This window comes from Pinus tabuliformis, chromosome 7 (genome assembly GCF_031772625.1).
Source record: "Pinus tabuliformis cultivar Carrire ecotype Pingquan chromosome 7, CPIR1, whole genome shotgun sequence".
NCBI lineage: Eukaryota > Viridiplantae > Streptophyta > Pinopsida > Pinales > Pinaceae > Pinus > Pinus tabuliformis.
This window is the reverse complement of record NC_142293.1, coordinates 599,588,795-599,615,956: the sequence shown is the minus strand read 5'-3', so window position 1 is coordinate 599,615,956 and position 27,162 is coordinate 599,588,795. Positions and strand designations below refer to the sequence as shown.

Sequence of the window (27,162 nt, the reverse complement as noted above, 5' to 3'; positions counted from 1 at the left end):
ACCGGTAGTGGTCAACACACTGCACAACCACGACATCCATTGTCCGTTGTTTCGTCCAGGGGTTACATTAGGAATGTTTTGAAAATGCCAAATAGGAAGTGGGTGCCTTAACACCCCTCTTCCCCTCTTTTCCCACCTTGATTCAACTTGTCAATATGGTTGGGTAGCAGTTAATATTCATGCAGTTGGTATTTCCCCTGTATATTTTTAAAGATAAAGGTTCTATATCTCTAGCTCTCTGGGACACTGTTTTCATAAGTTTTTCTGAACGTTATTCCAGAAAATCATGACCCTTTACAACTTTGTTTTCTGAACTAGCTATTGGAATCAAAACATTCTTTGAACCAAAATTGGCCAGACTCGATTTTGGTCAAGAAGTTTGCATGTTTCAGTGAATTATGTACCCTGGCTTCCCAGTTTTTAAGCCAAGTCACGGAGAAGACTCTCCATTTTGAAGTTGCCAAGTCATTGTCGAGACTCTCCATGTGGTTTTGCTTTGATTTTTTTATTTTTTGGTTCCCTGTAAATCTCTTGGTGTTTTTTTGAGTGAGTGATAGGATTTTGGCATTTGGATATTTTGGGAAACTGTAGTATTGTGGAAAGAATCCTTTGTTCCAATGCTTATCTAGCAAAATAGCACCTTAGACTTGTGTGAGGGACTGATGCTGACAGAAGCAATATTTTGTCTGTGGGCATTTACCAATAGCAGAGATGAAGAACAAAAGAGTGCTCAACAAGCTAATCCTCCAAGACAAATTGGCATCTCCTTTGAGGATCTCATGCAAAATTTTAAGGATGAAATTCCAAGGATGTTAGATTGAAGTCACTTCAGCAGCGTAATGCTTCAAATAATGAAACACTGGTGACAGGCTTGAAAGGAGTCGGAGGAGGAGCTGAACACAAAGATGTTGAGGCAAATATGTTCTTGGTTGTAAGTTTGATTCACCATTTTTAAGTTCTTACTTGTATTGGACCGGGATCCATTTATTCTATAAATTTGTCAAACATCAACTCTTATTGTATGGTGTATGAGCTGGGCCATAAGTGAGAATTACATGTGAATGCAGATCGTTCACAGATTGAAGAAAGTCCAGCAAAAATTCAACGGAGAGTACCTTTTTTCCCTTGCTGTTTTTCTATCACATTTGTTACATGGTAGAAATGAATCCATATTAACAAGAATTTAAAACTGATCACCATTTTTTGAATATGGAAATGATACTTAAAGGGTGTACCCAAAAGTGCAAATGTGGATCTTCGAGCTATTTGGGATTTGGACATTGCAGGGTTGAGTTCATTGAGCTAGTTTTAAAGTCTCTGTTCTATCTCAGCAATTGAGACAACGAAGAAGGGAAAAACGGCGGACAAAGTATGTATGGGGAATTTAACTGTTTGTTACAACATAATGTTATGGTTACAAAATTTACCTGTTTGTTACATGTTTGTTATATCATAACTATATTTTGTGTGTTCGTTTAAATTTAGAGTGATTGCAGGTAAAGGGAGGTGGAGCGTTGATGAAAGCACTGAATATTTTTGTTTGAGAAAGATATGGCGCTCTAAAGAAAATGCAAAGGCAGAGGATGAGTTATGCTCTGGTGCAAGGCCCGTGTGTGTTCGTCCATGAAATCCTCCGTTGTATTTACTTGCACCATGTGTGTTCCTCCATGAAATCCTCCATTGTATTTACTTGCACCATGTGTGTTCGTCCATGAAATCCTCCATTATATTTGTTTAAATACAATGGTTCTCCTCCCTTCTTAACTATACCTGGTTTGTGAACTTTGATCTCTACATATGATGTAATTTTACATATTATTATTCAAAAGTTTTTTGTTTAGAATTTCACATAATATCTTTTAGTTTTTTTTTAATATTTCTCATATTATTTTCTAATCTTTATTTAATATTTTTTTTTTTGTTTTCATTTTTGTTGGGTTTTTAATATTTCTCATATTATTTTCTAATCTTTATTTAATATTTTTTTTTGTTTTCATTTTTGTTGGGTTTATGCGGTGAAGACATCTTATTAGTGCAATGGGGTGGTAAAGGTAGATGGAAAAGCATTGATGGCATTGCTCAAATATCCTTGTTTGAGAGGGATATGGGGCAATGCAGCAAAGTTCAGGTCGAGGGCGAGTTCTACATTTATTGACAAGGACTCATATTGTGGGTTTAGGAATGAAGCATATTTTACAGGTACAATGAGCGAGAAGGATAAGGAGTAGGAGGTATGTTGCATGCATGGTTTCATGTTAGTTGAACTTAACTCATTCGTTGTTACATTATTATATCATGTGCTTCCTTAAATTTTTAAGGAAATGTATTGCAGGTAAAGGAAGGTGGATTGCTGATGAAACCATTGAAATCTCTTTGTGTGAGAGAGATGTGGGCTAGTGAGTAGACGTAAAGGAAAATGGTGAGTTCTGTTTTGCTTCAAAACCAATGTATGTTATGCGAATAAATATTCCTCGATTCAAATAAAATGCTTCTTCTACCTCCTTTTCTGTTTAGGATTTGTGATTTTTAGCCTTTGCAATAGATTTTCCTTGATTTTGGATATTTCTCATGATATTTGTTTTTTGGATATTTCTCGTGATATTTTTGGCGTTTTTAAGACTTCTCATTATATATTTTTGTGTCGAAAGGCGCTCTCCAACCTAATATGGTAGAGATGTTGCAACGTAATGTAATATCTTGTAAACATTTTTACTCAGCCAAATAAAAATAAAAATAAACCTATGTTAAACATTTTTACTTGGTTAAAATAAATTAAAAAGAACTATGTTAAAATAGAAATAATTTTAAACTAAAATAATAATGGTAACTTGAAAAGTCAAGTTACCTGTGGTTTTTGAGCTTCGGGTTTATGAGAACCCATGCAGTTCATGTGAAATATAATCTATTTAAAGGAGAAAATTAAACCAGTCTAGATCCGTCTTAACTTCAAATATACTAAGCGCAACTCCGGATCTACCAAGCGCCAAGAGGGATCAAATTTATTTCTTGAGATGCAAACCTCTTTTAGAGTGAACAAGAGATTTGATCCCTCTCAGCGCTTGGTAGATTCGTAGATCCGGAGTTAAGATGGATCTATCCCTCTCAGCGCTTGGTAGATCCGCAGATCCGGAGTTAAGATGGATCTAGGCTGGTGGTATCTATTTAATGTTATATGCTTTGATTTTGCTGAGTCGAATGGTTGTTGAAATTAAGGCTTGTCCTAATGAGTCATATTTTGTGGATATAGGGTTTGATGCGGAGCCATTAAGTGGGTGAGGGCAAAAGCAGAAGTGTATACATCGTTGCATGTGTGTTTGGTAAATTTCAATATTATGTGGTGGTTCACTGCTAAAATCTATTATGTAGAGGTAGAGGCAAAGGTGAGTTATATTTTCGTCCAAAATCAATTTATGGTCTGCTATAAAATATTTTCCATTTAAAATATAATCGTTCTGCTTCCTCTTATAATTTTTGTTGTTTGCATAGGATGTGGCAAAGGTGAGCTATATTTTTGTGCAAAAACAATTTATGATATGCTATGAAATAATCTTTGTTTAAAATATAATGGTTCTGATTTTTGTTGTTTAAATTGGAAAAATATAATCGTTCTGCTTCCTCTTATGATTTTTTGTGCAAAAACAATTTATGATGTGCTATGAAATAATCATTTTTGTTGTTTAAATAGGAAAAATATAATCGTTCTGCTTCCTCTTATGATTTTTGTTGTTTACATAGGATGTGGCAAAGGTGAGCTATAATTTTGTGCAAAAACAATTTATGATCTGCTATGAAATAATCTTTGTTTAAAATATAATGGTTCTGATTTTTGTTATTTACATAGGAAGTGGCAAAGGTGAGCTATATTTTTGTGCAAAATAAATTTATGATCTGCTATGAAATAATCTTGGTTTAAAATATAATGGTTCTCTCTTACGATTTATGGTTTTTATTGTTGGCGTAGGATGTACTTGCATAAGATTACTCATAAGATTGTATATATCTAAGATCTCTTATCAAATATTTTAGTCTCTATTTAATACTTATCTATTTTGATGTGCAGGGTGATCTTGGTTGGCCATGGACCCTTTTTAGGGTTGAAGAGCAGGGTCTATCTGTTATTTCTATTTGTTCATTTTCTTTTTGTTATTTTTGTTGTTTTTTGTTATTGTTGTTCGTATTTTTTACCATTGGTGTTTTTTTTATTGTTTCTTGGTGTCTTTTTGTATTTGTGAGCATGGCCATGCTAATTTGTGGTTTAGTATTTATTTATTTATTTTTTCTGAATTTTTTTCTTATCTTTGGGAATAGTTTTTGTTTTGGGTTCCGTTGGTGGCAAAACTAAGGTGGGCCTTAACTACCTATATTTTGGTTTTTAGTGCTAAAAACACACAGAAGGCGAAGGAAAAGGTGAAGGAGGTGGGCCTTAACTACCCATATTTTGGGTTTAGTGCTAAAAACACACCGAAGGTGAAGGAGGTATGTATGGGGAATTTACTCATTTTCTGTTACATGATTTTATGGTTCCATGTCATTTTAATTGTTTGATAATTATTTTCTCCGAACAGATATATAAAAAGTACAGATATATAAAAAACTGGGCTGAGAAAGATCAAAACTTTCAGCCCAAAACAGTCCAAAAAAAATGTTGTTTTGTCGATCATCCTGTCAAAAATCCAAAAAAAAAAGAAGTATTTTTGCCTCCTCATCTACCGACTGTCACTGTCTATACCAATATATTATATCAAGTGTTTGTTTAAATTTAGAGGCAATGTGGGTAAAAGATAATAATTGGAATCTCTATGCATTAACAAAAATTGCCTAGAATTGAGTAGAGTTCATCGATATGGATGGTTAAAATAAAATTTCTAACCCTATTTCGTTTCTTATCCTTTTTGCAAAAAAATCATTTCCTTTCTGCAAATAAATAATTTTATTAATATTTCAGAGAAGAAATCAAATACACTTCGACTAGCTTTTCCTCCCATGTTCCACTCAATTACCCCCATTAGGAGAATTTACAATCTCACCCTTTTTCAACCACACCATTGCTTAACTACTGACTAGTCCAAATTGAGCTGATACAATAATATTCTAGTTTTCATCCTTGAATGACCTTAAGCAGCCTAAACATAAAATAACATCAAAAAAGAATTTTCTGTACTTCAACTAGCTATTCACCTATGTTCCACTCAACTACCCCATTCAAAACAATCTTACCCTTTTAAAACCCAATTTTCATCCTTGAATGACCTTAAGCAGCCTAAACATAAAATAACATCAAAAAAGAATTTTCTGTACTTCAACTAGCTATTCACCTATGTTCCACTCAACTACCCCATTCAAAACAATCTTACCCTTTTAAAACCCAATTTTCGACCATGCTATTGCTTAACTTTCGACTACTCCAAATAGAGCTAACATAAAAACATTCTAGTTTTCATCCTTGAATGACCTTAAGCAAACTAAACCTAAGAGAACATCAAAAGAGAATTATTGCTTAACTTTCGACTACTCCAAATAGATCTAACATAAAAACATTCTAGTTTTCATCCTTGAATGACCTTAAGCAAACTAAACCTAAGAGAACATCAAAAGAGAATTTTATGTATCCCTAGCAAGGCAAGGGAATGTTGTCCTTTATCTCTTGTTTGATAAATGTTCCTTCTTGAATTGAGATAGCCTCTTTAGATAAAATATCAACTTTTTGGCTGAATTCCTTATATATACGAATGAACATTTCATACAGATTACTTTTCAAACATTGAATTCTCTTTTGATAAAATATCAACATTTTGGCTGAATTCCCTATATATACGAATGAAGATTTCATTCAAATTACTTTTCAAACAATGAATTCTACTCATGGTGGGACTTGGACACAAATTTTGAAGGTTATGTCTGCCACTTACCCCACTCTAAAATAATTTTGGAGTTCCAAGTGAAGCCTTTTCATAAAATATCAACATTTTGGCTGAATTCCCTATATATACAAATGAAGATTTCATACAAATTACTTTTCAAAAAATGAATTCTGCTCATGGTGGGACTTGGACACAAATTTTGAAGGTTATGTCTGCTACTTACCCCACTCTAAAATAATTTTGGATTCTCCAAGTATCTGAAGCCTTTTCACACCTTATGGTTTGCTACTGCTTTTAACAAAAGCCATAAAGCATAAAATTTTGTTTAGTTATTCATTCTGATCCTTGTTCTATGAAAATTTCATTTATCACCGCACAAAGAAAATCTAGCGCACACAAATTTTACACATTTATTTTTGGACAAATGTCCTCGGAAAGACCCAATGTGGAGAAATTGGTGCAACAGTGAGGGTTTTTATTATTATGCAACAATGAAATTCTAGATGCTGAAAATTGACAATCCACAACAAGAAAATTTGGCAAAGATATTCCCTAAGCAACCCTAACACTTGCGCTGCCTGAACTCGCGTTCCTGCACTCGCATTCCTAGGAATAACTCAGCCTCTTGCTATTGCCTCTCCAAATCCGAAATCTTCTTTTGGATCACTGTCCCTGCCCCTCATTGACACTGCATACCTCTCTCGCTCGAACTCTACTGTTGCTAACTCGATCTGCACAAGGAACCGCTGCTCAAGTGTCTCCTCCATCACCTCATCGATCCCTTCTTATATCATCTTGTTGGGACTCCAATGGCTCAGATCATTTATGGATCGATGTGGTGTGAGAGTTTAGAGAATTGTTACCTTGACTTAATTAATAATGATTAATTAACTAGTTTCCCTAAGTTTAGACTCATGAAACATTAAAAGTAGCTTAATAATCTAATTAAGCCATCTTTAGGTGGAATTTCTAGAAACGATTTTTGGGTTATGGAGATTTCATGTATTCTAGCCTCTCAACCAAGTTTCGTGACTAGAACACATCCAATGCTACAAAAACTAACACTCCCTCTTAGTGAGGACTGTGTTAGTGTTGCACATCTTGCCACAACACTCTGTCTTTATATCATCTCTTGTCACACTGCTGATGTCTGGTCATATTGCCCACTAACTACTGCGCAATGGATGCTGCATCCGTGCAGCTGTTGCCACTGCCATACCGCTGCCAACCCTGCATCTGCACTGCAACTTCCTCTCATCTGTTGTTTTTGCAACTGCAACTACTGTAACTGAGAAGCATCCAAAATACTGAATCAACTGTGTTTAGTATGATACATCTGTCTTCCGAGTCATGACTACTACTAGCCTCTGCACTGTCACTGAAGAATCTGTGATGCTGCTAACTCTGCACTGAGACACCTGCTCTATTGTCAACACTGCACTGCGCTCCTCAGAATTTGACTGCCACTAGTCTGCAACTATCACTAGGAATCTGGCTTCATCACTGACATTGATCCATCTTGCTACTGAATACTGTGGGCCCTCGTAGCAAGGTAATGATCCATGAGGAGGACACCTCAAGGATCCTGCCCAATCTTTGCAGTTCTAGACTACAACTCCATGTCGCCCATAGTTTTAAAAACCGGCCTAGCTAACTGGTTACCGGTCTAACCGGCTGGTTAGCAGGCCCACCGGTTGGAACCAGAGCAAAAACTTGATTTAGGAGGCTGGATGGCGAGAAATGGGCCCTAACCAGTCCTAACGGGCTGGTTTAGGACAGAACCCGCCAATTTGTGGTCAAACCGGCTGGTTACTTACCATACGCGCGGAGGACCCACACAACAACTTATCCAAGGTGGTTTAGTGTTTTTGGAGGGAAAGTAAGGGTCCTTTCCCTCCAAAAACACCCTCTCCAAGCTTTTAAGAGGCCCTTCTCCCTCTCATTTGTCTCACACATCTCATTTGGAGTGTTTGTGAGTTTGCTTGGGAGCTTGGAGAGTGTTGAGTTTTCTTGGAGTAGTGGAACAATAGAGTTTAGGCTAAGTAGTAGTCATCATGCCTCCAAAAGCTAGAGATACTGCATGGGCTCATTGTGATAGGATTGATGGCAAAATGATCTGCAAATATTGCCAAAAATCCATTGAAGGAGGGGGTATTAACAGGTTCAAGCAACACTTGGCTGGGATAGGAGGCCATGTAAAGCCATGTGGAGCACCAAATGAAATAATAGGGCATATTAGGGCAGAATACCTTCAGAAGTTTGAGACTCAAGTCACTTAACCAATAGAGAAGTTTGTGACTGCAAAGTTTGGGATTCGAGACTCAACCAACTGAGTTTGATCACGAGTCTCATGAGAAGTTTCAAGTGATAATGTTGATCACTATTATCATATATGTAGACTTGAGTCTTGTAGTAGGCCATTGGCCCCATAGCTTGTAGGCTTTGTTTTTGCACTCTAGAGACCGTTTAGAGCCTCATTGCTTATGTATTTTGTCGATGATATGTATTGCACTCGGTGCCATTTTGATAATATTCACCTTTACATGGTATATAAATGAGCAATCTTTGCATATTTTGTCTCTATTGGCTTGGAATCATGGTTTTAAATCTTAAAAATAGTTTTTTTCATTAAAAGTTAATTATTTAATGTATTTTTCTAAAACCGGTTTGTTTAGACCAAACCAGTCCCGGTTAGACTGTTTCTGGTTGGTAAACCGGTTCATTAGGTGGACCAGTCCGGTCATCAGTTCCGGTTTTAAAAACATTGATGTCACCCCACCTCACTCTTGGAGGTATGGCTTCCATCATAGAAAAAATTGATCTATTCATACTGTTGCTGCTACTGCTCTGTTGCTGCTTCCACACTGCTGTTGCAACTATTGCAATAATAAGTTTGATCTCCCCAGATCTTGAAGTACTAGCTTCCATAGGGTTTCTCCTTCTGAAACTAGACTCCCTATGAGTCTCCATCTCCCTGCTCCGTCTTGGCAACTCGCACTAGAAACTGGACTGCGAAGTTCTGCACTGTGAACCTTATGGCTGGAACTGCACCTACATACTGCAACTAGGCAATTCACACTGCCTTTGTCACTGCATCTAGCTCTACAACTGTCTCCCAGGTACTGACTGCAACTAGACTTGCAATTGTCTAATGACAGATTGCATTTGCTGACACTGAACCTGCTACTATGATATTGTGGGCTCCTGTAGCAAAGGTGATTGTCCCACTGCAACAATCCAGAATTGATCTCACTGATCTCCTTATCCTTGTGGCAACTGCATTGGACCCTGCCCATTATGGCACACTGGAGTCTTATACTCCTCCTGGATCTGGTGCTCCAATATCTCCTTTCAAGCCTAGTCCCTGGCTGGGACCCTTCCTTTCTTTGCAACTTGCACTTCCTCTGGCATCTGCCTGCCTCCGACAACTGGAAGTCGATCTGCTCCCCATATCTGCTTTTTGGTTGCACAACCTCCTTTGGCAATCTCGTATGAACATCCCTGCAGAGCTACAAAATTTGGAAACTCAAAACTAGAGGCTGGATTTGGAAATATCCCTCTTCCTTTGCTTGCCTATTGAATCTGCTACTCGCACTTCCTTCTAGAGTGAGAAGATTTGCTCACAGCGATTGCCAATCTGCAACTGGGAAAATCAATCTTCTGAAAGTTGAAGTTCCCTAAGAGAAATCTTACCTCTGCTGTGTGTGCTTTTCTCTTCCACCTGATGCTGATTTTGCAACTGCAAACTGTTGCAAAACCCTTTGTATCCAAGCAGAAATTTGCTTAGTGAAAATCTGAGCTGTTGCTGCTCCCTCTGATCGCTGGAATCACTATCCCGGGCAACTCAACTTTTCTGCAAACCTGCAACTGAAAATCGAACCCTAGCCCCAGTAAGTGAAAATTTGAGTTGTTGCTGCTCCCTCTGATTGTTGGAATCACTATCCCGGGCAACTCAACTTTTCTGCAAACCTGCAACTGAAAATCGAACCCTAGCCCCAGTAATTTGGCCTGCCTGTCTGGGTACTGCGCAACTTCTGAGAATTTCGGCCTGCTGCTCCCACTGAACAACGAAATTACCTCCTTCGCTTTTGAGCTTCCCGACTGATCACTCACACTCTGATACCATGTGAAAATTTCATCTATCATAGCAACTGAAAATTATCTTTCTAATTGTTAATTTATTTAACAATTTATCTGTTGTCATCTATGGCAAATACCAAATAATTCACACTGATTTCACAAATAAACTGCGAAAGAAAATAGCGTTGGAAACTGAGAAAATCTAGCGCACACATAAATTTTACATAGTTATTTTTGGACACACACATAAATTTTACATAGTTATTTTTGGACAATGTCCCTAGGAAAAACCCAATGTGGGAAAATCGGTGCAACAGTGAGGGTGTTTATTATTATGCAACAATGAAATTTTGAGTATAATCTGGATGTCGAAAACTGGCAATCCACAACAAGAAAATTTGGCAAAGACATTCCTGCATGCGCCTTCCTACACACTCACACGTTCCTAGATAACTCGGCCTCTTGCTACTGCCTCTCCGGATCTGGAAATATTCCTCTGGATCAGTGTCCCTGCCACTCACTGACACTGCGTCCCTCTCTGGCTTGAACTCTACCGCTGCTAGCTTGATCTGCACAAGGAACTACTGCTCAAGTGTCTTCTCTCCATCACCACATTGATCCCTTCTTATATCTTCTTGTTGGGACTCCAAAGACCAAGATTATATCTTAATCGATGACTTAAATCATTTCTGGATCGATCCGTGTGAGTTTCTAGAGAATTCTCACCTTGACTTAATTAATTCAGATTAATTAACCATTTTTCCTAAGTTTAAGGCTTAGGAAACATTAAAAAGTAGATTAATAATCTGATTAAGCTATCTCATTTTTAGAAATGATTTATGGGTTATGGAGATCTCATGTATTCTAGCCTCTCCATGGGTTATGGAGATTTGTTGTTGAGTGGTGAAGTGGGTTCTCTTGAAGGACAAAGAGGGTTCCTAAGTCACCTAGGGGAAAAGTATAAATATAAGCCAATGGATAGGTTTAGTATCACAAGTGAGGAGGACTTCACTTGTAAGAGAGGAGGCTAGAAGGACTTAGCCTAGGCAATCAAAGGAGTGGCAAGCAAACCTAGAGAAGCAACAACAAGCATAGGAGGACGCCGAGTTTGTGTTATGGTTAGTAAAGGAGTAGGCCGCCGCTAGAGCAAGTGATCAGAGGTTTGTTCTAGCTAGATAAGGAGGATCAAGCCCTAGTTTGAGTGATTGTATAGTAAATCTGAGGAGGGCCGAAGTTTGATCAAGAGAGTCAAGTTTTGTTGTTGGTATGGATAGCAAGAAGAGGGACGCAAACCTAGAACCAAGGGTTGAAGATTGCGAAAGAAGGCTACATGAAGGGCTGAGTGTTTAGGAAGGAGGTTGAGACTAAGGTTGATGCAGGTTGTAGAAAATAAGGGGAGGACAAGTTGAAAAGGAGGCTGGTTAGTGTTGTTGTAGCAGCAGTGAGGGTTAAGGGAGGCTTGTTAGGAAAGGTTGTAGCCTAGAACCCTAAGTCGAGAACAAAACAAAGGAGGCCAAGGTTGTTGTAGAAGGATGCAAATGGTGTTAGAACTGGTTGCAACTTGGTTTTGGTTAGGGCAAGGCCGAAGCCTAAAGGAACAAGCCGTTGTTGAAGAAGGGCACTTGTAGTAGGTTTAGGGCTGGCTAGAACAGGAAATGAGAGCTGACAGAAGTCTGGATAGAGCTGGCAGAAGTCTGGATAGAGCTGGCAGAGATCTGGATAGGGATGACAGAGGTTGGAGGCCTACCAAAGGCCTAGTACAGATGATAGAAAGGTACAACAAGGTTTTTATGATGACTATGTGTTAAAGGAACAAGCGTAGGTGACTCAAGTTCTTAATGGTTGTATTTTTGTAGGCGAAGGACAATTTATTGTATTTATTTGTTGGGATGGACTAAGCCTCAACCCTAGTTAGATTGGTCAAAGGATTGACTGTTTATATTAGCTTTTTACTGGGGTTTGTCAAGGGCCATGATCCCTAGTATGGGAGCCCTAATGTTTTCTTATTGAAGGACTAATAATGAACACGTTTTGGGCCATAAATATCGTGTTACTATCATTGATATGTTTCTATTATATTCTTCCATGCAAAGTTGCTGTTGTTCGACACTTCTAGTGTGTTTGTGTTCCTAGTTAGGGCATAGACCAAACCTATGGGTGCGTGGAAATTCTAACATTGTATTAGAGCTACTCTGAAGGGCAACTAGATTAGAGTGTGCACATGTGTTAGCTCTAGGAGGGAGCTGTGAGACTGTTGCAGAAAGCAACAATGTTCCCAAGTGAGTTAGCTAGACATGGAACAAAAGGTTCAATAGAGAACATGGTGATGTGGTATTTACTACTTTGGTGACTAGGCAAGATGCCAAGTTTCATGGATCGGTGGAGAACTCGATGTACAATACTATGTTGTGTGGCAGGTTGCTGATATGTCAAAGTATGTTGAGATAGTTCAAGTGCCTTGGTAAGCAGTACTATGGCTTGGACGAGATAGATTTGTGTGGATGGCGAGATAATTTCTTCATTGGGTTGTAGAGTTGCACATCGAATAGTGGAGCCATGTGCATATGAGGTGTTTGACGTAGGAGGATGAAGACACTCGTAGAGTTGAGTTGCGGTGGTCTAAAGTAGACTAGGCATAGTGTTCAACCACAACTCGGAACTGACCTTGAAAGGACACAAGTTCAGTTGCAACACTTTCTGGGAGGGAAAGCAAAGTGAGCCAAGGGGATTTGTGTAGGCTTGGAGGGAGTCTGGCTTCAGAGGGAGACTGCAAAGGAGAGTCAGCTGCCTAGTGGAAGTCTAACCTTCAGGTTCAAGCGAGAGAGTGGAGTCTTCCAGGTTATGCAAGGAAAGTCATGACCCATGTAAGGACAATTGTGGTACATGCAAGGAAAGTCATAAAGTATGCAAAGGCGGTTGTGGTGCACACAAGGAAAATCATGGTACATGCAAGGATAGTCATGAATTATGCAAGGAAAGTCATGATCATGCAAAGAGAAGACGTGGCACATGCAAGGAAAAGTCATGAAGATGGAGATTTCTAGGAGTATGGTATCTTCAAAGATCCAGGTCTTCTAGAAGGACGTGGTTGCAGATTAGATTTAGAGGTAGGGCCACTTCTAGGCAGTGGTCGAAATTCCTTCCTCACTAAGAGGGAGTGTTGAAATTTGGGTAAGCTCGAAAGGTATTTTGAGTGGAGAGAACCCACAAAAAGAAAGCTTGTGGGCAAGACACCCAAAGTTTGGGATTTTGACCAAAGGAATGGGCTTGGAACCCATGGAAAGTAATTTTATATTTTAATTTTTGTTGTTGAGTGGTGAAGTGTGGTCTCTGGAATGACAAAGAGGGCTCCTAAGTCACCTATGGAAAGAGTATAAATATAAGCCAATGGAGAGACTTAGTATCACAAGTGAGGAGGACTTCACTTGTAAGAGAGGACGCTAGAAGGACTTAGCCTAGGCAAGCAAAGGAGTTGTAAGCAACCCTAGAGAAGAAGTAACAAGCATAAAAGGAGGTCGAGTTTGTGTTTTGGTTAGTAAAGGAGTAGGCCGTAGTTGGAGCAAGTGATTTGAAGTTTGTTCTAGCTAGATTAGGAGGACTGTGCCCTAGTTTGAGGGTTGGTATAACAAATCTAAGGAGGGCCAAAGTCTGATCAAGAGAGTCGAGTTTTGTTGTTGGTCTGGATAGAAAGAAGAGCGTTGTAGACCTAGAACTGAGGGCTAAAGACTGAGAAAAGGTTGCAGGAAGTGCCGAGTGTCTAGGAAGGAGGCCGAGACTGAGGTTGATGCAGACCATAACTAATAAGGGTAGGCCAAGTTGAAAAGGAAGTTGGTTAGTGTTGCTGTAGCAACAGTGAGGGCTAAGGGAGGTCTTTTAGGGTAGGGCTGCAGCCTAGAACCTTAGGCTTGGGACAAAACAAAGGAGGCCATGGTTGTTGTGGAAGGCTACAAGTGGTGTAGGCTTGGGACAAAACAAAGGAGGCCATGGCTGTTGTGGAAGGCTACAAGTGGTGTTAGAGCTGGCCGCAACCTAGTTAGGGCAAGGCTAAGGCCTAAAGGAACAAGTCGTTGTTGAAGAAGGGCACTCACAGCAGGTTTAGGTTTGGCTTAAGCAACAAAGGAGAGTTGATAGAGGTTGGAGGCTTACCGAAGGATTGTTAGGGCTGAAAAAAGGTACAACAAGGCTTGTATGATGACTGTGGGCTAAAGGAACAAGCCAAGGTGAGTCAAGTTCTTGCTAGTTGAATTTTTGTAGGCGAAGGACAACTGATTGTATTTATTTGTTAGGCAAATGAGAGTCTGATGGAGTAGGGCTCAACCCTAGTTGGATTGGTCAAAGGATTGACTGTGTATATTAGCTTTACATTGGTGTTTGTAAAGTGTCATGATTCTTGGTACAGGAGCCCTAAGGTTTTCTTATTAAAAGACTCATAAGGAACGTGCTTTGGGCCATAAATATTGTGTATTGTTATTGATATGTTTACTGTTATATTCTGTTGTGAAAATTCGTTTAATGTTGGGAGCTACTAGTGTGTTTGTGTTTGTAAAGTTTTGAAGATGTTCTATGCTAAGAGCAATTTCACTTTTCTCACAGCAATCATACAAGTAGATAAGCAAAATGCAGATAGAACATATAAGCAGATCTTACAGAAGACAAATCAGAAACAAGAAAAATGTATGTGTTCGTTTCGGCGGTCAACAGGATGCTTCAACCAGCAAAGTCTCCTTTGGTCAGCCAGCCCAGCATGTGTCACAACAACCCTCCAACCAGTAGATGAGTCAACCCAAGTCAGTTCTACAAAAGTCAACGCTGTCCTGAAAAGTCAACGCAGGGGCAGCAAGCTAAAAGTCAACGCTGTAGCAAAACGGTCAACCCTTTGACCTCGATTTTTGTGCCAGGTAGTACGGCCTTCAAAAATGAACCTCCCACAAGTTTTCAGCTTGTTTGGACCAAGCGTTGACCAAAGTCAACGCTGGTCAAACTTCTGCGAAACCCTAGCAGCAGAAAAATCCTCTTCGTCCTTCCCACGTGTGGCTGAAATTCGTCCTCCAGGTAGCTCGTACTTTTTAGGATGAGAGAGGAAGATGTGAGTTGTGTTGTGATCAAATTCTCTCCAACTTTTCCTGTATATATATCCATCAATGAGGGTGTGTGACACATCTGTTGGGCATGTGAGCCTACATTACAAAACTGGCTGACCTTGCACATATAATTTATTAAGAATAATAAATTCAAAATATAAGTTCTGCTCATCGGATTAAGACTATTTTTATATGGATTTTACACCTCTCAGAAAGAGGAATCCAACAAAAATATTAGCCTCTTAATCTGAGCATCAGAACATGGAGTTTGGACTTAGTTGTCCAAATTTAACACTCCCTCTCAACTAGGGAGAACTCCATCTATTAGTGCAATTAACATCGTGAGTCATCCCGCCGAAACTTGCTTTGCTGGCTTCTTTATTTCAGAACAGAAGTGGGTCAGTCACAAAGACATCATTCCCTGACTGACATAATCAGTCCAGAGGTCCCAGACCTCACAAATCTTGATCCCAGATCAAGTGGTTGGACCATGCCATCCTAGATAGAGAGTACGGCAATCTCTGATGCGTCCATCAATCTTTGCTAATAGTCTCTAGCTTTTCCACACCTCATTGACCAAATGAGAGGTACTTCCCATGAGCCCTGAACTCAATGGGTAGAATGCATACGGGGCACATATTAAATGAGTGGCGAACCAGCTCAATAATCACAAGGGTGGGGTAGAAGCATTATGAGTGCTTATAGCTCCGAGAAGCTATCCCCAAAGCCCCCCAGAGCTCCCAGAGCTCATCGTCCAACATGACCCACATCATAGGGTCTTTCCACGACACCAAGACTCTCACGGAAGGTTAGGAACTTGACCTTCCCCAGGGGCTTAGTGAGAATATCCGCGACCTGCTCATCAGTTCCTATATGATCGAGCCTTACGGCGCCTCGCTGTACCATATCCCGGATAAAGTGGTACCTGATATCAATATGCTTGGATCGGTCGTGGGACACAGGATTCTCAATCATACGAATCCCACTCTGATTATCACAGAGTATTACAGTGGTATCTAGCACATGTTGGAACAGCTCACTAAAGAGCTTCCTCAACCAAACTGCTTCACAACAGGCCATACTAGCAACAATGTATTCGGCCTCCGCGGTGCTCAAAGCCACCGACTTCTGCTTCCTGCTCATCCATGAGATCGAAGCAGAACCAAGATTGAAACGGCATCCAGATGTGCTCTTACGATCCACCACACTGCCAGCCCAATCGGCATCAGTACATCCCCGGAGTATCACACTCCCGGCAGTGTATCTCAGCCCATGGTTTATCGTGCCCCGAAGATATCTCAAAAGATTCTTGGCACCAACCCAGTGAAAATGATGAGGCTCAACCATCTGTTGACTCAAAGTATTCACTGCAAAACATAGGTCCGGACGGGTGTTCACTAAGAACATCAAAGCTCCTATGAGTTGACGATACTCAGTAGGATTGGCCAAGATAGGCCCTGCAGCGCTGCCACTCAACTTCTTAAAGTTGAGTTCCATTGGTGTCGACACGGACTTACAGTCCACCATCCCAAATCTTTCCAGAAGCTTCACAATATACTTTCCTTGAGAAAGGAAAATCTCTCCAGGTCTCTGCCAGACCTCCAGGCCTAGGAAATAGTGCATCAGTCCTAGGTCTTTCATCTCGAACTCAGCAGCAAGCTCCCTCTTACATTGATGAATGAGAGGGTCATCACCTGTCAAGAAGAGGTCGTCCACATACAGCACTAGAATGAGAGGCTTTCCTTCCTCAACCTTAAAGTAAAGGTTTGGATCAGCATTGCTTCGAGTGAAGCCCAACTTCATCAAGTAACTATCCATCCTCTCATACCAAGCTCTGGGTGCTTGCTTTAACCCATAGAGGGCTTTCTTCAACCTGCAGACATAAGTGTCTCGATCTTGAACTTCAAATCCCAGAGGTTGTTCTACATACACCTCTTCCTTTATTGCACCATGCAGAAAAGCGGTCTTGACATCCATCTGATGAAGACTCCATCCTTGCGTAGCAGCAAGGGCTATGATGGATCGGATGGTGGTATATCGAGCCACAGGTGCAAATATATCGTCATAGTCAATTCCTTCCTTTTGAGAGAAGCCACGGGCAACAAATCTTGCCTTAAACTTTTCAGCACTCCCATCAGATCCATGTTTAATCTTGTAGAGCCATTTAGCGGTGACAACAGATTTGTCCTTCGGTCTCGGGACCACATCCCAGACATCATTCTTCATAATAGCCTCATATTCTTCATGCATAGCATCCTTCCAGACTTGATGCTTGATGGCTTCCTCAAAAGATCCAGGTTCAGATTGTATAATAGTACTCATGGCAGCTAGATACCCTTGGTATCTACACGGCTTCTTGCTTTCTCGGAATGTTCCCCTTGGGGCAGCATGACCCTCAGCATCTTCGAGGGTGTCCCTGAGCCATGATGGCCTCTTTCCTAGAGAAGGGGAAGGATCAATAGGGTCCATTGGCCCTTCAACATCAGGCATAGTCTCATCCTAGGGTTCTTCTAGATTTCCAGGTCTTTCTTCATGGTTTTCTTCAGATCTAGGAAGATCTACTACTTTCTTCAGGGAAGTATCTTCGTCAAAAGTGACATCATGGCTTATCTCTACTTCCCTTTGACCAGGTACATAGACTCTATATGCCTTAGAAGTCTCACTGTAGCCCACAAACATTCCTTTCTTCCCAGTAGCATCCAGCTTACTTCTCTTTTCTTTCGGCACATGAAAATAGACAGGACATCCAAAAATTCTAAAATGTGAGACATCAGGTTTCTTACCAGAGAAAACCTCGTCGGGAGTTTTGGAGTCCAAAGCGGAATGAGGGCATCGGTTTTGAATGTACACAACAGTATTTGCAGCTTCTCCCCACAGAAACTTTGGAAGACCCTGGTCACATAGCATGGCACGGGCAGCTTCCACAATAGTCCTATTCTTGCGTTCAGCAACACCATTCTGCTCAGGAGTATATGCAGTGGTAGTCTCCCTCTTAATGCCAGCTTCTCTGCAAAAGTCTTTGAACTCATTTGACTCATATTCAGTGCCATTGTCAGTCCACAAAATCTTGATCTTCTTTCCGGTCATATTTTCCACCAAGGCTTTGAAGGTACGGAACCACATGAAAGCCTCATCCTTCTTCTTCAAGAAGTATATCCAGGTTTTGCGAGAGAAGTCATCAGTAAATGTCATATAGTAAGAACATCCCCCCAGGGATGTTACAGGCAACATACCGGAAAGATCAGAATGGACCAGTTGCAATATCTCAGATGTCTTTGTGACACTTGAGGGGAAAGGTCCCCTTGTATGTTTTCCTTCAGCACAACCCTTACATACACCTTTATGATTATTTCCAAAATCAGGCATCCCTGTCACCACCTTCCTTGCTTCGGGAAGAGCCTTGTAATGAAGGTGTCCAAATCTTCGGTGCCATAGTTCGGTTTGACGGATAGTATCACAAGTCATAGCTCCCAACGGACTCCCTCCAACCTGGTAGAGTGTACCAACTCTAAAACCAATTGAGATAGCTTCCTTGAAGCTCTTCTTCCACATGAGTACCTTTCCATCAGAGAAAGTTACATTGAAACCTTTGTCTTCCATGGCAGATACAAACACAAGGTTTTTCTTCAATTTGGGTACATAGAGTACATCTTGTAGATGGAGGACTTGTCCTTGAGACAAGTGGAGGGTCACAGTCCCGGTCCCTTTCACAGGATAAGTGGCATTATCCCCAAGGATAATTTCTAGATTAGTATCCCTTTCAACCATGTCAGAAAGTGCTTCCTTGAATCCGGTGATGTGTCTTGAGGCACCACTATCGATTAGCCAGACATCCATAGTGTCGGGCGGAGATGCAGCTGAGAGAGCAGATATTAGAATATACTCATTTCTTTTATTAACAACATTAGACTCCTCATACCTGGTATTTCTGGTCCTTTTAGAAGGTGGATTGTTTCCTTCAAAGTGAGCCTTCCTCTTTCCTTTGGATTTGTCATTTCTTCGATTCCCATTCCTTCGGTTGTTGTTGTTGTCGTCACTATCGGGAGAATTCTTCTGGAAGGGGCATTCTCTAGCATAGTGTCCAGTCCTATGGCAGGTGAAACATTTACCCTTCTTCTTTTGAGTCTTAGTCCTTCCTTTGTCCTTGGAACCACCAGAGTTCTTCTTTCGGGAATGAGCAACATAGGCAGCATTTCTTTCATTATCAAATTGCTTCATCCTTGTTTCTTCTTGCATACATCTAGACAGAAGCTCATCAAAGTTAGGGATGGTATTATTGTTGAGAATGGTAGTTGTGAATACTTGCCATTCATATGGAAGTCCTCCAAGTGCGGTGAGAACCATCTCACGATCAGTTATTGTCTCCCCAATAGCTAGCAGATTGTTCCTGGTTTCGGTCAACTTCATAAAGAAAGTTTGAATAGACTCGTCTCGGCCCTTCTTCATATTCTTCAACTTGTTCTTGAGGAATAGCACTTGGTTCACATTGTTTACTCGGAACATAAGTATCAGTTTGTCATACATCTCCTTGGATGTGCCTAGTTCAGATATGTAAGGCAACCAGACTCTTATTTATGGATTCCCTGATCAGCAGCTTTGCTCTGATTTCTCCCTTCTTATACTTGTGTTTAACAGCAGCAGAGGCATTTGATGGAGGTTCTTGAATCTTCCCTGTCACATGATCTAGGAGATCATGATCTTCTAATTTGAGATCTAATAACATCTTCCAGGCATGGAAGTCATCACTTCCAGTCAGCTTGTCATTCTCCCTGAATTCAAGCTTAGAGGAATCCATTTCCTTCGATGATGATTGCTATAGATAGAGTTTGTCTTCACCTCACCTCTGATACCATGTAAAGTTTTGAAGATGTTCTATGCTAAGAGCAATTTCACTTTTCTCACAGCAATCATACAAGTAGATAAGCAAAATGCAGATAGAACATATAAGCAGATCTTACAGAAGACAAATCAGAAACAAGAAAAATGTATGTGTTCGTTTCGACGGTCAACAGGATGCTTCAACCATCAAAGTCTCCTTTGGTCAGCCAGCCCAGCATGTGTCACAACAACCCTCCAACCAGTAGATGAGTCAACCCAAGTCAGTTCTACAAAAGTCAACGCTGTCCTGAAAAGTCAACGCAGGGGCAGCAAGCTAAAAGTCAACGCTGTAGCAAAACGGTCAACCCTTTGACCTCGATTTTTGTGCCAGATAGTACGGCCTTCAAAAATCGAACCTCCCACAACTTTTCAGCTTGTTTGGACCAAGCGTTGACCAAATTCAACGCTGGTCAAACTTTTGCGAAACCCTAGCGGCAGAAACCCTAGCAGCAGAAAAATCCTCTTCGTCCTTCCCACGTGTGGCTGAAATTCGTCCTCCAAGTAGCTCGTACTTTTTAGGATGAGAGAGGAAGATGTGAGTTGTGTTGTGATCAAATTCTCTCCAACTTTTCCTGTATATATATCCATCAATGAGGGTGTGTGACACATCTGTTGGGCATGTGAGCCTACATTACAAAACTGGCTAACCTTGCACATATAATTTATTAAGAATAATAAATTCAAAATATAAGTTCTGCTCATCGGATTAAGACTATTTTTATATGGATTTTACACCTCTCAGAAAGAGGAATCCAACAAAAATATTAGCCTCTTAATCTGAGCATCAAAACATGGAGTTTGGACCTAGTTGTCCAAATTTAACAGTGTTCCTAGCTAGGGCATAGACCAAACCTAGGTGCATGGAAATTCCAACATGGTATGAGAGCTACTTTGAAGGGCAGCTAGATCAAAGTGCGCACAAGTGTCAGCTTGAGGAGGAAGTTGTGAGACTTGCAAAAAGCAATAGTGTTGCCAAGTGAGTTGGCTAGACATGGAACAAAAGGTTCAACAAAGAACATGGAGATGTGGTCTTGACTAGTTTGGTGACGAGGCAGGATGGTAATTCTGTTGAATTGTGTAGCTTGGGAGGTACTCCACAAGCCTAGGAGTTGGGTTTGTGAGAAGTTTGGTCACAAAAGGCTTTGTGGGCAAATAACACAAGTAGAGGGGGATGTTTAAAATCTAAAAAGAAATTAAAAGGAAAATTAATATTTCCCAAGGTCTAAGAGGACAAAACCCCAAGACCTAGAGGGATTTTAAGAGGCCTAAGGAAGAGCTATTTACGGAGGCCTAAGGGAAGGCTAGAGAATCAAGTGGGAGGAGCTCATTTGATCATGAGGCTAGGAGAGATGTAGTCTAAGGAAAGGCCAAGTTGAAGGCTAAGCATGGGCTGCAAGTAAGGCTGAGTTTGTACATCAAGGGCATTCGATGATGAGAAGGAGGCCAAGTCTGAAGAGCCGCAAACCAATAATAGTTAGTTGGAAGCTAAAGGAGGCCAAGGTTGGAGTTCTTCTTCCAAGATTTGATCTGAACGAGTTAGGAGATTTGTAGGTTGAAATTGGAAGTGTATATCTTTACATATGTTGGTACAAAATCCTCATAGATTTGGCTGCAGAGAAGGCCGAGATAGCTGATCTAATGCAGGAGTAGGGTTGCACAAGTAAAGACATCAACACAAAGATAAAAGGGGTTTGTGAGAGGGGTTTTGGCATTGGTACAAACAGTATTAGAGGCCGAGTTTGGGGCACACCTGTAGCTGGAATAGGTGCCCTAAAAGAGGTCGGAAAAATCAGAGAAATGCATAACACGACTCTAAGATGGTACAACAAGGCGTCTTAGGAAAGGTATGGTTGATTTGGCTCCCGTGATTGATCCAATGCCAAGTGATGGAGGGTTGTCCTAAAGAGTTTAGGACAAAAGTTGCAGGTCTTAGATTGGGGCTATTCCAGTGATGTCGCAACCATGTTTCTCTATCAAGTAGTTTGAGTTTGTGAAGCCTTAGTTCAGATTTGGAGGGAAGGGCTGAGACCCTAAAGGAGAAGCTAGTTTTGCTGGTGTATTCCTAAGATCAGGGCCACTGGTGTATACACAAGTCTTGTGTATGTGCTTGTCCTTTGTGAGGTCGAAACATTTTAAGGGTGAACTAAAGCAGAGGAGAAGGAACAAAGAAGAGGGTTGATGGATTGAGTGGAAATAAGGGTTTATGGAAGCCTGCTCATAGATCATGAGCAACAGTCGATCTGTGCAATTTGAGGAACAAATTGCAGAATTGAAGGAAAAGTATTTGTAGCCCTAGATCAATCAAGGAGTGATTGTGTGTGGGCAGTTTATTGGCCCTAAACAGTGACAGAAGAGGCTAATTTGTCACAAATATGGGGCAGAGATGTGTAGGCCCTAGGATCAACACTCTAAGGTGACAAGAAGGTTGACAAGTGGGCAAATTTGGAAGAGTGAGCACTGTTCACAAACGAAGTTGTGAACAGTGCAGGATGCAGACCTCAAGTACACGTTCATGAAAGGAGTCAATGAGCTGTTAGGAGGCAGATCTATGAGCCCTAGTTCAGAAGTTGCAGATGGACAAACTTTAGTGAAGTAAGGGCAGTTCCAGAAGATCCAATGAGCAGTCATCCTAATGGAGCAGTAGAGCTACTAGTGGCCAAATCCATGAGCCAAAGTTCAGTGACACAAAAGGAGTTGCATTCATTGATAGTGGCTGGATGGAGTGATCAACAATTGGGAGGCAAGAGGACCTGCCAAATGTGCTCAGGACGTGGAATAAAAGGGCTGAGCGTGGCCTCCATTAGCAAGTAGGTCAAGTGTTTTCTTGTTCAGTGTAAATTGGTTGTCAAAGTGATCGACACCAAGCCCTAGTTGTGTCCTTGTATTAGGGCTGTATGTAAGGGCCATGATCCTTGGTACGAGAGCCCTACTACTGTTGCATTCTAGATTGTAATATGACAAGTAGTGGGTTTGAAAAAGTTAAAAATTTTCATGTGCATTAGTTGATTCATTGATGTTGTATATTCTGCTCTACAAAGTATACGTGTTGTGCATTTGAGTGTGTTTGTGTAAGATATTTTAAGACCTAAACAAGATTCTTGAGTGTCGTGGAAATCCAACAAGTTCTGGTGGGTTGGTGGAGTACTCTGTGCACAACAGTATGTTGTGTGGCAAGTTGTATGTTGTGTGGCAGGTCGTTGGATCGACTTCTGTTGACTTGTCAAAGTATGTTGAGACAATTCATGTGCTTTGGCTTGGACGAGATAGATTCATGTGGATGGCAAGATGATTGCGAGATGATTTCTTCATTGGGTTGCAAAGTTGCACATCCAACAGTAGAGCCATGTGCATATTAGGTGTTTGACCCATGATGATGAGGACACTTGCAAAGTTGAGTTGCGGTGACCTAGAGTAGACTAGGCCTAGTGTTCAACTGTAGCTAAGGATTGACCTTGAAAGGACACAAGTTCAGTTGCAACACTTCCTGAGAGGGAAAGCAATTTGTGCCAAGGGACAATTGTGTAGGCTCAAAGGGAGTTTGGCTTCAGAGAGAGACGACAAAGGAGAGTTGGCCACCCAGTGGAAGTCTAACCTTCATGTTCAAGCAAGAGAGTAGAGTCTTCTAGGTCATGCAAGGAAAGTCACGAACCATGCAAGGATAATTGTGGTACGTGCAAGGAAAGTCGTAGACCATGCAAGAATAGTCATGGTGCAAGCAAGGAAAGTCATGGTACATGCAAGGATAGTCATGAACCATGTAAGGAAATTCATGATCATGCAAAGAGAAGACGTGTCACATGTAAGGAAAGTCATGGCCATGCAAGGAAAAGTCATGGAGTTGGAGATTTCTAGGAGTATGTGATAATGCAAAGAGAAGACGTGGCACATATAAGGAAAGTCATGGCCATGCAAGGAAAAGTCACAGAGTTGGAGATTTCTAGGAGTATGGTATCTTCGAAAATAAGAATGTGTCTTCGAAAATAAGAATGTGGTCACGGATCAGATTCAAAGGCAAGGTCACTTCTAGCTAGTGGTGGAAACACTTTCCTCACTAAGAGGGAGTGTTGAAATTTGGGTAGTTTGGAAGGTATTTCTGAGTAGAGAAAACCCACAATAAGAGTGTTGAAATTTGGGTAGCTTGGAAGGTCTTCCAAAATTTGGGTAGCTTGGAAGGTATTTCTAAGTAGAGAAAATCCACAAAAAGAATGCTTGTGGGAAAGACACCCAAAGTTTGGGGGTTTGGCCCAAAGGAATGGGCTTGGAACCCATGAAAAGTAATTTTATATTTTAATTTGTTGTTGAGTGGTGAAGTGGGATCTCTTGAAGGACAAAGAGGGCTCGTAAGTCACCTATGGGAAAAATATAAATATAAGCTAAGGGAGAGGCTTTAGCATCACAAGTGAGAAGGACTTCACTTGTAAGAGAGGAAGCTAGAAGGACTTAGCCCAGGCAAGCAAAGAAGCCATAGGTAGCCCTAGAGAAGAAGCAACAAGCATAGGAGAAGGCCGAGTTTGTGTTTTGGTTAGTGAAGGAGTAGGCCACAGTGGGAGCAAGTGATTCGAGGTTTGTTCTAACTAGATCAGGAGGACCGATCCACCCTCACCATATGATGGATGAGCGAGAAATCCATTCGAATGCCGAAAATGCGGCCATTCATTCATTATATATGTAATTACGGTGAATGAATGAGATATGTAATGACTATTTCCTGAATGATTCAATCATGAATGAGATATGTGTGTCCGGTCTGTAATTGCGCATTTCTGCCATAAATATGCTTTCGTAGTTTGAGGGCTGATATATCATATCTGAGGCAGGCCAAAGTCTGATCAAGAGAGCCATGATTTGTTGTTGGCCTGGACAGCAAGAAGAGGGCCGCAGACCTAGAACCGAGGGCTAAAAACTGTGAAAGAAGGCCGCAGGAAGGGCTGAGTGTTTAGGAAGGAGGCCAAGACTGAGGTTGATGCAGGCCACAGCTGATAAGGCAGGCCGAGTTGGAAAGGAGGCTGAAGACTAAGGTTGATTCAGGCCACAGTTAATAAGGCAGGCCGAGTTGAAAAGGAAGCTGGTTAGTGTCGCTGTAGCAACCGTGAAGGCTAAGGGAGGCCTATTAGGCTAGGCCATGGCCTAGAACTAGCTGGCTTAACCTCACTGGTTCCGATGAAGCTAAGGGAGGCCTATTAGGGTAGGCCATAGCTGGTTTGATGTTTGTAGTCATTGGGTAACATAAACCAACTAAAGCTTGAGAGACACTGGGTAACATACGTCGTAAACCAACTAAGCCTGAGAGACATTGGATAACGTAAAGCAACTAAAGCCTAAAACCAGAGAGGGCCTCTAAGTCGATAGCGAGGAGATGAAAGTGAGCCTCAAAAGAAACAAATATTTTAGAAGATTGAAGCCATAGCTTTATCTCTATTCTAGCACCTTATTTACTTGCACTGGGTATGATTCTTCCATCCTGCTACCGTATTCAATAATGTGATTTCTAGCCTTCATTTTTGGCAGAGGGTGAAACAATTTGTTTCAGATCCTTCTCTTGGGGTTAAGTTCTATCCTTGTCATATCATATATCATGAGGGTGCATGCGCGTTAACCTTGTTCCGTCATGCTAGTTTGGAGTGGTGTTCCCACACATATTTTCCCTATTATACAATGACGGGTGACCAATTTTGGAAGCCACTCGTTCAAGCCTCCTTGTTTATAAGGTTCTTGTTACCCTGGACGCTTGCATTAACATCGATATCTATGAGCAAAAACGTAGCAACACAAACCAACTAAAACTTAATAGAGTTTAACTAGACAACGAGGAGATTAAAGCAGGCAACAAAACCAACAAATGCATGATAACAGCGAAGTTATTGCTTATCCCCGTTCTCAACACCTTATCCACATGACTTATCCACATGCACTTGCTACGATTCTTCCATCCGGCTCCCCTACACCACAATGTGATTTAATAATGGTAGGGGTGAACAACTTGTTTCTGATCCCTCTCTTGGAGTTACGATAACCTTCCTATCATGAAAGTGCATAGTCCTTCTCCTTGATCATGTTGGATTGAGGTCAAGTGACCACATTTATTTACCATCGTGGACCTATCACAACTTCCAGTGACCACTTGTGCAAGCCTCCCTTCTTTATATTGTTGTCAACATCATGTTACATCTTGATCAATCTCGCGAGTGAACCAATAAATCGTTGGCTTGACTATCCATGATATATACTGAAGAAGGGGGATTGCTGCACTTTGAAATTGCTGCAAAATTTTGGGTGTTTGCCAAAGATGTTGTTTTCCTTATTAATAGGATATCATGGTTACGCTGACGTGCATTAATAGGTGCACTGACTATTTAGTTTGGCTTTGGAATAGCACTGGGGGGTTTGTATTTTTCTCTATTTTGCTTTGCTTCAGATTAATACTTTGTGGTCTGTATATGGCTCTATTCTGTTCATGATAAAGCATAGTTCCAATATTAACATTAACTGTGTTCTATTTCGCCCGTGATTTGCACCGCATCAATCCAAAGGAGCTAGACAATGAGGTTCTTGCTTTATCCCCTTTATCACCTTGAGGCTCTTACGGTGTTACCTCTGTTGGGATCAATGCTTGCGCAGATCTATCACAATCCTCAAAAAGATGCAAACCAATCTCGTTTGCAAAAGATATTACAGTTTTGGGCTTTCAATGAAGCTTATGACAATGAAACTATGCATAGTTTAGCTGGAGCTGGATTGGCAAAAAGAATCTTCCATGTAACAGCGTATAATAGGTATTTCTTTTGATTGTAGCAACTTGTTGCATTTTTTGTTTTTCCATTGATATATAATTTATATCAATTGTTTTTCAGCGTATTCCTTATGTTTTTCATCTTCTAACAGATAGATTGAAGAATTTTAGAGCTATGAAGATGTCGTGAATTTTGGGGGCATGATTTCAAATGGCTAAATTCTTCCTATTGTCCAGTTCTTTGGCAGTTTGAATCTATTGTCCAGTGCTTTGGCAGCTTGAATCTGCAACAATGAAGGAATATTATTCCTCATGTTTTTCATCTTCTAACAGATAGATTGAAGAATTTTGGGGCTTATAAAAACCTTCCAGGCAAAAAGCTACAGTCAATGATTTCAAATGGCTAAATTCTTCCTAAATTCTTCCTATTGGCCAGTTCTTTGGCAGCTTGAATATTGGCCAGTTTTTTGGCAGCTTGAATATTGGCCAGTTTTTTGGCAGCTTGAATCTGTAGCAATCAAGGAATGTTATT

At 40.7% G+C, this 27,162-nt stretch overlaps 1 long non-coding RNA gene across 2 annotated transcripts; it reads left to right on the top strand.

Annotated features, from left to right (window-relative positions):
- The first annotated feature begins 653 nt into the window (after positions 1 to 653).
- Positions 654 to 26,895, top strand: LOC149248861 (uncharacterized). Of its 2 annotated transcripts, none has more exons than XR_016266705.1 (8): positions 654 to 1,369; positions 1,486 to 1,773; positions 2,022 to 2,231; positions 2,333 to 2,419; positions 3,248 to 3,380; positions 4,061 to 4,476; positions 26,519 to 26,673; positions 26,868 to 26,895. It is a non-coding gene; the product is annotated as an uncharacterized LOC149248861 (long non-coding RNA). The 2 variants fall into 2 exon arrangements; XR_016266704.1 differs by having other exon boundaries at positions 26,783 to 26,895.
- Positions 26,896 to 27,162: the final 267 nt, after the last annotated feature.